The sequence below is a fragment of the Platalea leucorodia genome (assembly GCF_965183815.1).
Source record: "Platalea leucorodia genome assembly, chromosome: 8".
In the NCBI taxonomy this organism is placed as follows: Eukaryota; Metazoa; Chordata; class Aves; order Pelecaniformes; family Threskiornithidae; genus Platalea; species Platalea leucorodia.
Window position 1 is genome coordinate 15,649,392 of NC_138830.1, and position 9,312 is coordinate 15,658,703.

A 9,312-nucleotide genomic window follows, 5' to 3' on the forward strand; every position below is an offset into this window, starting at 1 on the left:
TGAAACTTGTATTTGCTGTTAGTGAAACAAAGTAGTTCGCTTCTGATTAACTGTTTCTGTATCTACTGGCTTGTAGCATGCGGTTTTTATTTTTATCCATAGCTGCAATAACAACAAATGTTGCTGTGCTGCTGGCAGGCAGCGTCCTCCTGACTACACCTACCACCTCATGATCCTGGGATGAAAAGACATTCAACATAATTAAAAAAAACTGGTAAAACTAGGTAATAATAATGTAAATAAATGAAAACTAACAAATAAAGATGAGATGTAATTACAGTTTATCCAGACTTTGGCCTGATAGCTAAACTACATAGTTTCTCACTTTCCTGGGAAATTAAGACTTGTTCCTTGCTTCTCTTATCGCACTTTCCAGCTTTTCTCACCCATTTAATTTGCTCCGAGGTTACCTGGGTTTAAGGGGGAAAGAGAGAAAATACGGCCTCCTGCTATTTTATTTTAGATTTTAGATCTGTGTCTGCAGCAGCAAGTAGTGACACAACGCAGCAGCACCCGAAACCACAATTACACAGGATTGAAGTCCTTGGGTCTGAGCTCTGCTCCTGGCAGCCAGGGATCCATGACACCACTGGCCATTTAGTTGAAGCCGCCTCGTCATGGCTTTCCGTCTGTATATCTTTGAATATGCTGTCTTAGATTTTATCTGTGAAATACATGGTTGATGCATTAGATACGTACTCCATGGGTTTGGTGTGTGCGTCTCTGCCACGTTTGGATCCTGCCTGCCTCCGCCTCCCTTTTGGGCTGTCCAGCTCCCCAGAGCGCTCTGCGCTCCTGCTGGCACGGAACACCCTCGCCTTCTGCGTTTCCCTTCTGTGCCTCCCCACCCGCCGTTATCCCAGCCTTCCCACACTGCCGTGTTCCCAACCGCTTGCGACCTCTCTGTTTTCAGTGGCTGCCTTTGCTCTGCACCCCGTCACTCCTCCAGCGTCCTTTCCCTGGGGCTGCCGACCCGCTCCCTCTCCTGATATTTACCTTCTTACCCGCATGGCCAGTGCCCCACTGCTTTCTAAATTTTCTCTCTCTGTCTCCATTTATGCAGTTCCGTATCTGTGTTTTTTATTTCTTCCTGCATGTCCTCTACTTCATCACTCTTAAAATTTTGTTTCAATGTCTTCATTTATTTAGTTTGCTGACCCTATTTTTTATTTTCTTCTCTGTTCTTAATCCCTTTGCTTTTTAAATTTTCTTTCTATGTCTCCATTTTAGTTTACCATTGCCACTTTCAATTTTTTTCCTTATTTCTTTAATCACCATTGCTTTTAAAATTTTCTACTTTTATTTCATTTGCTGTCTTTATTTTTAATTATTTGTCTTTAGTAGTGCTTTTGCTTTTTAAATTTTCTTTCCACAGCTGTTTGCTGTCCCTATTTCTATTCTTTCCTTTATTTCCCTAATATCTCCTTTTTCCCTTTCAATGTCTTTAATTATTTGTCTTTCCTTAGTGCCCTTGCTTTTTACATTTTCTTTCTATGTCTCTTTTCTAGTTTGCCGTCACTTTGTTTAATTTTTTCCATTAATTTCCTTAATCCTCGTCGCTTTATTTTCTGCGTTTATCCCGTTCACTGTCTTTATTTCGCTGTCTCTCCTTTTAATTATTTCTTGCCTTTCCTTAGTGCCCTCACTTTTAAAATGTTCTTTCTCCGTCTGAGTTTGCTGTCGCGATTTCTTTTTTCTTTTATTTCACTAATGCCCATCACTTTTTAAATGTTGTTTCTATGCCTACTTTTATTCCCTTTGCTGTCTTTTTTATTATTTCTTGTCTTTTTAGTGCTGTTGGGTTTTAATTTTATTTCTACATCTTCATTTTAGTTTTCTGTCACTATTTTTAAATTCTTTCCTTATTTCATTAATCTTTCTTTCTACCTTTATTCCGTTCGTTGTTTTAATTTCTTCATTATTTCTTGCCTTTCCTTAGTGCCCTCGCTTTTAAAATTTTCTTTCTATGTCTGTTTTCATTTGCTATCCATATTGTTTAATTCTTTCCTCTCTTAATCCCTTGGCTTTTAAAATGTTGCTTCTATATCGACTTTTATCTAGTTTGCTGTCTCTCTTATTCGTTCTTTCCTGTTTGTCCTGTACCTCACCGCTTTTTAAATTTTCCTTCTATGCCTACTTCTGTCAAGCTCCCTATCCCTACTGTTTATTTGTTTCCTGCCTGTCATGTACCCTGTGGCTTTAAAAATTTACTTTGTATGTCTCTGCTTATTTAGTTTGCTGTCCCTTTTCTTTAATTTTGGTTCTCTACTTCTCCTCGTCCTTGCCACTTTTTAAATGTTCTGTCTACTTTTATTCCGTTTGATGTCTTTAGTTTTGAATTATTTCTTGTCCTTAGTGCCACCTTTTTTAAAATTTGATGTCTATGTCTCCATTCTAGTTCGCTGTCTGTATTTTTTAATCTTTTCATTTCTTAATCCCTTGGCTTTTAAAATTTTGTTTCTATGTCTACTTTTATCTACTTTGGTGTCCCTATTTTACTTTTTTCCCTGTCTGTCCTGTACCTCATTGCTTTTAAAATTTGCTTTCCATGACCACTTTTATCAACAGGCCAATCCTTAGTTTTTAATTCTTTCCTGTCTGTTGTTTAACATGTTGCTTTTAAATTTTCGTTCTCTGTCTGCCTTTATCCAGTTCACTGTCTACTATTTCTTGCATTTCCCTCACTTTTTAAATTATCTGTCTATGTCTTTATTTATTTAGTTTGCTGTCCCTATTTTTTAATTCTTTCCTCTCTTAATCCTTTGGATTTTCAAATTTTGTTTCTATGTCTATTTTTATCAAGCTCCCTATCCCTATATTTTATCTCTTTCCTGTCTGTAATGCATGCTGTCACTTCTAAAATCTACTTGCTAGGTCTCCATTTATTTATTTCCTCTCCCTAATTTTTTATTCTTTTCCTCTCTTAATCCCCATCACTTTTAAAATTTACTTTCTATGTTTGTTTGTTTAGTTCTCTGTCCTTATTTTAAATTTTTTTTCTTTATTTCCCTAATCCCTTTTGTTTTTAATATTTTGTCTTCTTTTATTCAGTTCACTGTATTTTAATTTTTCTTGTCTGTTCTTTATACCTTTGCTTTTCAAATTTTCTGTGTCTTAGTTCGTTGTCCTTATTTCTCGATCTTTTTCCTTTATTTTCCTAATCCTTTTTTAAAAATGCTCTTTGTCTACTTTTATCCCATTCACTGTTTTCATTTTTTGTTTCTTTCCTTAGTGCCGTCACTTTTAAAATTTTTCTTCTATGTCTACTTCTATCAAGCTCCCATCCCTATTTTTTAATTCTTTCTTGTCTGTCATGTACCCTGTTGGTTTCTGAATTTACCTTCTATGTCTCAGTTTTAGTTCACTGTCCCTATTTTTAAATTTTTTCCTTTATTTCCTTAATCCTGATGCTTTTAAAATGTTCTGTCTACTTTTATCCAGATCCTGTTTCCATTTCTTAATTCTTTTCTGTCTGTCATGAACCACATTGCCTTTTAAATTTTCTATGTCTACTTTTATCTTGTTAACTGTCCCTATTTTTCAATTTTTTACTCTCATAATTCTTTTAGTTTTGAAATTTCATTTCTACGTGTACTTTTATTTTGTTGTCTGTCTCCATTTTTTACTTTTTTCCTGTATCCTGTCGCTTTTAAAATTTTTGTTCTCTGTCTAGTTTTATCAAGATGTCTCTCCCTGGTTTTTGTTTTCTCTGTCCTGTACCCCCTCGCTTTTCAATTTTCTTTCCTTGTCTATTTTTATCCAGTTTGCTGTCATAATTTTTTAATTCATTCTAGTCTGTCCTGTACCCAGTCGCTTTTAAAATTTTCTTTCTATGTCTCCATCTATTTAGGGGTTTTCACTATTTTTAATTTTTTTCCTCTCAATGGCTTCACTTTTGAATTTTTGTTTCTGTGTTCACTTTTATGTATTTTTCTGTCTCTATTATTTACTTTTTCCCTACCTGTCCTCTACGTTGTCAGTTTTAAAATTTTGTCTGCTTTTATCCAGATGTCTAACCGTGGTTTTTTATTTCCTGTCTTTCCTGTGTCATGTCGCTTTTAAATTTTTTCTGTATCTACTTTCATCCAGTTCACTGTAGGTATTTTTTCATTCTAGTCTGTGCTGTACCCTGTCACTTCTTAAATTTTGTTCTATGTCTCTGTTTTAGTTTGCTGTTCCTGTTTTTTATTTTTTTTTCCTTTAGTTCCTTAATCTTGTTGCTTTAGTTTTTTTTCCTACGTCTGCTTTTATCTAGTTCCTGTCCCTGTTTTTTAGTTTTTTCTTGTCTGTTGCTTACTCTCTCAATTTTTCGATTTTCTGTGTTTCTCAGTTTTAGTTTGCTGTGCCTATATTTTAATTTTTTCCTCCTTTAATGCCTTCATTTTTCAAATTTTTCTTCCGTCTACTTTTATCTATTTTTCTGTCCCTATTTTTTTTCTCCTCTGCCTTGTACCTTTTTGCTTTTTAAATTTTCTTTCTATGTCTACTTTTATCAAGCTAGCTATCCCTGGTTTTTAATTCTTTCTTGTTTGTCAGTTACCCTGTTCCTATGTAAATTTTCTTTGTGTTGTTTTTTTTGGGTTTTTTTTTTTCCTCTTCTCTGTTCTAATTTGTACCCCTGTTGTGGTTTAATCCCAGCTGGCAGCTAAGCCCCACACAGCCGCTCGCTCACTGCCGCCCGGTGGGATGGGGGAGAGAATCAAAAGGGAAAGTAAGAAAACCCGTGGGTTGAGATAAAGACAGTTTAATAGGTAAAGCAAAAGCCACGCAGGCAAGCAAAGGAAAACAGGGCATTAATTCCCTACTTCCCATTGGCAGGCAGGTGTTCAGCCATCTCCAGGAAAGCAGGGCTTCATTACGCGCAACGGTTACTTGGGAAGGCAAAATGGCATCACTCTGAACGTCCCCCTCTTCCTTCTTCTCCCAGCTTTCTATGCTGAGCATGACATCATATGGTATGGAATATCTCTTTGGTCAGCTGTCTCAGCCGTGTCCCCTCCCAACTTCTTGCGCACCCCCAGCCTCCTCGCTGGTGGGGTGGGGTGAGAAGCAGAAAAGGCCTGGACTCTGTGTAAGCCCTGCTCAGCAGTAATGAAAACATCCCTGTGTTATCAACACTGTTTTCAGTACAAATCCAAAACATAGCCTCATATTTGCTGCTATGAAGAAAATTAACTCTCTCCCAGCCAAAACCAGCACATTCTCCACCCCTTATTTCATACCGTTTACATCATGCTCAGGTCTCATGCTATCCAATATGTCCTCATTACCCACCACCCCCCTTCCCATCCTTTGATATAGTACACAGATGTCATTCTCTTAGTCTATGGCCCACCCCTGTGAAATGTCTGTAAAATGCCCACAAATGTCCACTGAGTTCATTTAGCCCATGACTTTGGGCTCCATCTGTTACGGTGGCCATGCAGGACAGGGAGGTGGTGCATTGAGTGGAGTTGTTGGGCACCAAAGCCAGCTCAGGTCGGGTCACTGCTGCACTTGCACTGCTGCTTGTAAGGCTTGTCCTCCACTGGTTCAGCTGGTTCCTGCTATAGTAATTCCTATAATGTGCAACTCGGATCCTGGGCTACAACAATTTAAAGGTATTTCCATTACAACCTCCACCCCTGGTCCCTTTGGACCAGACCATCAGGTTTAACATTGCAATGAACTCCTCCCCTTGCCCCTGCTCCAGCTTGGACTTCTCCACAGACTGCAGTCCCTTCAGAAGTAAACCTGTTCCAACATGGCCTTAGCCATGGCTGCAATCCCTCCAGGGGTGTACCTGCTCTGTCGTGGTCTTATCCATGGAGCTTTAAGGTGCTGCAGCATGACCTCATGCACAGCCACTGATGCTTGAAGGTGTACCTGCTGCAGCATGGACTCATCCTTGTGCCACAATCCCTTCAGAGGTATACCTGCTGCAGCACAGACATAACCACGGCCACAGCCACTTCGAGATGTACTTGCTTTGGTATGGGCTTATCCACGGCCACAGATGCTTTGGGGTGCCTTGCTCTTGCATGGACTCATCTACAGGTCACAGTCCCTTCGACTCGAGTTCACACTGGGGTTCCAGCCTGTCCAGTACAGCAGCACAGAAACAGCAGCGGTACCCTGGCCATCTGCCAGCCCAGGCGCATCGCCATTCCTGCTATCAAAATGTTCCCAGGCACAGCAGAGGAAGATGATAAGCAGTTCAGCAGCACAGCAAGCAGCAAAAGCAAAAAGCAGCCACTAACAAGCACCAGACTCTAACATACAGTGAGGCACGCAAGCCCCGTGGCAAGCACAGGAGCCTGCCGATCAATAGCTAAAGAGCAATAACAGCTGTAAATTTGATCTAGCACATTCCAATCAAATCTGTTATCTCGAACACTTCAAGCCCCACATTGGGTGCCAAAATGGACTGTCATGGTTTAACCCCAGCTGGTAACTAAGCCCCACACAGCTGCTTGCTCACTCCCCCCCCAGTGGGATGGGGGAGAGAATCGGAAGGGTAGAAGTGAGAAAACTCGTGGGTCGAGATAAAGACAGTTTAATCGGTAAAGCAAAAGCTGCGCACACAAGCAAAGGAAAATAGGGAATTCATCCACTCCAGCATCATCACCATCCACATCAGCAGGCAGGTGTTCAGCCATCTCCAGGAAAGCAGGGCTCCATCACGTGTTACGGTTACTCAGGAAGACAAAATGCCATAACTGAGAATCCCCCCATCCCCTTCTTCCCGCAGCTTTCTATGCTGAGCATGATGTCATACGGTATGGAATAGCCCTTTGGTCAGTTGGGGTCAGCTGTCCCAGCTGTGTCCCCTCCCAACTTCTTGTGCTTCTTTGTTGGGTTCCTCTCTCACTTAGTCATCTGTAGTTTGCTTAGAAGCCCTGCTGAGACTCCAAGGCCCTCACTGTGTCTCCAAGCCGCCTTTTCTTGCCCTGCCCCCTCGTAATTCCTCTACTCTCTATAACGATGTCTTCTGAGTCCTCTCTTGTAGTCCACAGCACTCTTGTAGCACTTTAGCTCCCTTTGTGGGTTCCCCCCACACACACTTTCAGAGCGCTCTAATCTTACTCTTTGCCATTTAGGATGCCTTCATTCAGCGCCCAGCCCCCTGACGACACCTGTACTTTGTTGAAATCCCTTCAGAGTTCCTCATTGTTATCTCTGAGGCTTCTTTCATCTCTCAGGACTCCTCTGCTCCCTTTGCTGAGCTGTTGTGAGACATCCCCTACGCCCCAGAGCCCTGTTGTAGCTCAGCAGGGCACTTTGCACCCCTCTTTTCTCCTTTGAACCCTTCCTGAGTCCGCATCTGTTGCCCCAGTCGGTCTTTCTGTCCTCTCACCCATTTGCTGTGCCTCCATTCGGTCCCCAGTCCCCTGAGGACATCTGTACTTTGTTCAATTCCCTTTTGAGCTCACTGCATCCCCGAGACTTCTTTGGTCTCTCCGACCCTTTGGGATCTCTGTAATCCCTGTGACGATGCCTCTTGTTCTGTCAGAGCCTTTGCCAAAACCATCTTTGTGCTCCACAGCAGTCTGTCTGTTTTCTGGCTTATACTATGTTCCCGTTTGGTACCTGGTACCACGATGATGTCTACCATCGGCTCAGAAGGCAATAGCCTCCATCTATTGCCCCTCCCCTTTCCCAGGGGATTGTGGGAAGGGTGGTGGGCGGGGCCCGGGGTAAATGAGCCACAGCCTCTAGTCAGGGAGCTCATTCTGCTCCTGGGCTTCACTGGTGTTGGTGCTCTGCTGTTCCTTCACTTGATTGTAGCTTTTGAGCTGCTTAAGCGATTTGGGTAGGTGTGTTTTGACATTGAGAGAAGTGGAGGTGTCTGTCTGAGGTAAGGTCTTCAGGACCAGTCAAGGTTCAGCAGCATATATAGTAGAAAGTACACTTGTTATACTTGTATATGGCTTTTTCTTTTTTTTTTTTCAGGTCAGTAATTTTTTATTGGGTGTTCAGGGATGGCAAGATGGTTTAATAGTACGTTTTGGGGGGGGGGGGGGGTGTTATTCTAAGTTCTTCGTATTTTCCTGGACTTCCTGACTATATTGAAGATGGAACCTTGTTTTTTTCACCAGTTTTGCTGCATACTGCGCAAGTTGTTGACACCATCTCTTAGTAGGCCTGATAGCGAGATGATCTAGCTGGGGTCAAGGTGAGCATTGTGTATGCATCTGTATATGGGGTTTCAGCATTTCTCAAGAAAGCAGCAGGGACGTAAGGCGTAGTGTCTTTCAGGGTATGGAACAGCTCATCACCTTTCCCAGCTGCCGACAGACTACCATGTTTTCCCTAGAACCTGTACAGCTTGCAGCAGGCCCCTCATAGATTATAAGCATCAGGACTTCACTTATTTTGTGGGCCTGTAGCAGAGCCCAGAGTCTGTGGGAAGATGGAAGACAGGAGGTGCTGGCAGAACACGGGGCACAGCTTGGAAAAGCAGCACCCAAGGAGCGGCCGACGTGGGGGGTTCAGGGGCGCAAAACACAGGGCAGGAGCTTCTGTGCGTCCGCGCCCATCCCTGCCATGCTGCTCCAGATCTTTCTAGCTTGCAGAGGGACTTTTTAAACAGGACACATAGCTGGATCCCCAGGTCCTTTGGTTTTGCGAGGCTGTTACTGTTGTCGTTACCCCACTGTTATCGGGCATTGCTCCGTTCCTTAGCAGGCCCCTGAAGGAGCCCACGTCCCCCTTGTTTTCTTGCATCGCTTGTACGAATGTTTGGATTCATCACTTCTTTTCTTTCACGGAGCGATGTTGTTTGTAGGCAGGATTGCGCAATACTTTCATCATCACGTTTTCCTCCTATAGTGGATTATCTTTGTGAACGCAATGCTGCAGAAAAGCCATTTAAAAAAAATTATTCTCAGACCTGCTCAGTGTAAGAAAGAAGGGGCAGGAATGGCATTTCCCCTGCTCTGTCTCAGTTACAGAACCGCTGTTGAGAGCCCGGCGAGGCGCCGGCCTGTGCGTGTACCGGGGCTGGCGGCAGGCCGAGCCCGGCGGCCTGGAGGCACAGGGCGTTAGTAACGGGAACTGCGGTGCTCGACGTCTCCTGTGGGCAGACTGTCACCCTCGGCGGCGACTGCGCCTTCCCTTAGCTCTGCCCCGCGCCTGCCTTGGGCCAGTTATGAAATAATTAAAAGCCAAAGGGCGCCGCGCGCCGCTGCCGGGGCCGGGCGGAGGCGGCGGGGCGGAAGGCGCCGCGCATGCGCGCCAGGCCGCCGCTGCGGCGCCGGGCCGGCGGGGGCGCCCCCTGGCGGGGCGGGGCGGGAGGCGCGGGGCGGCGCAGCCGGTGCCGCCGGTGCCGGG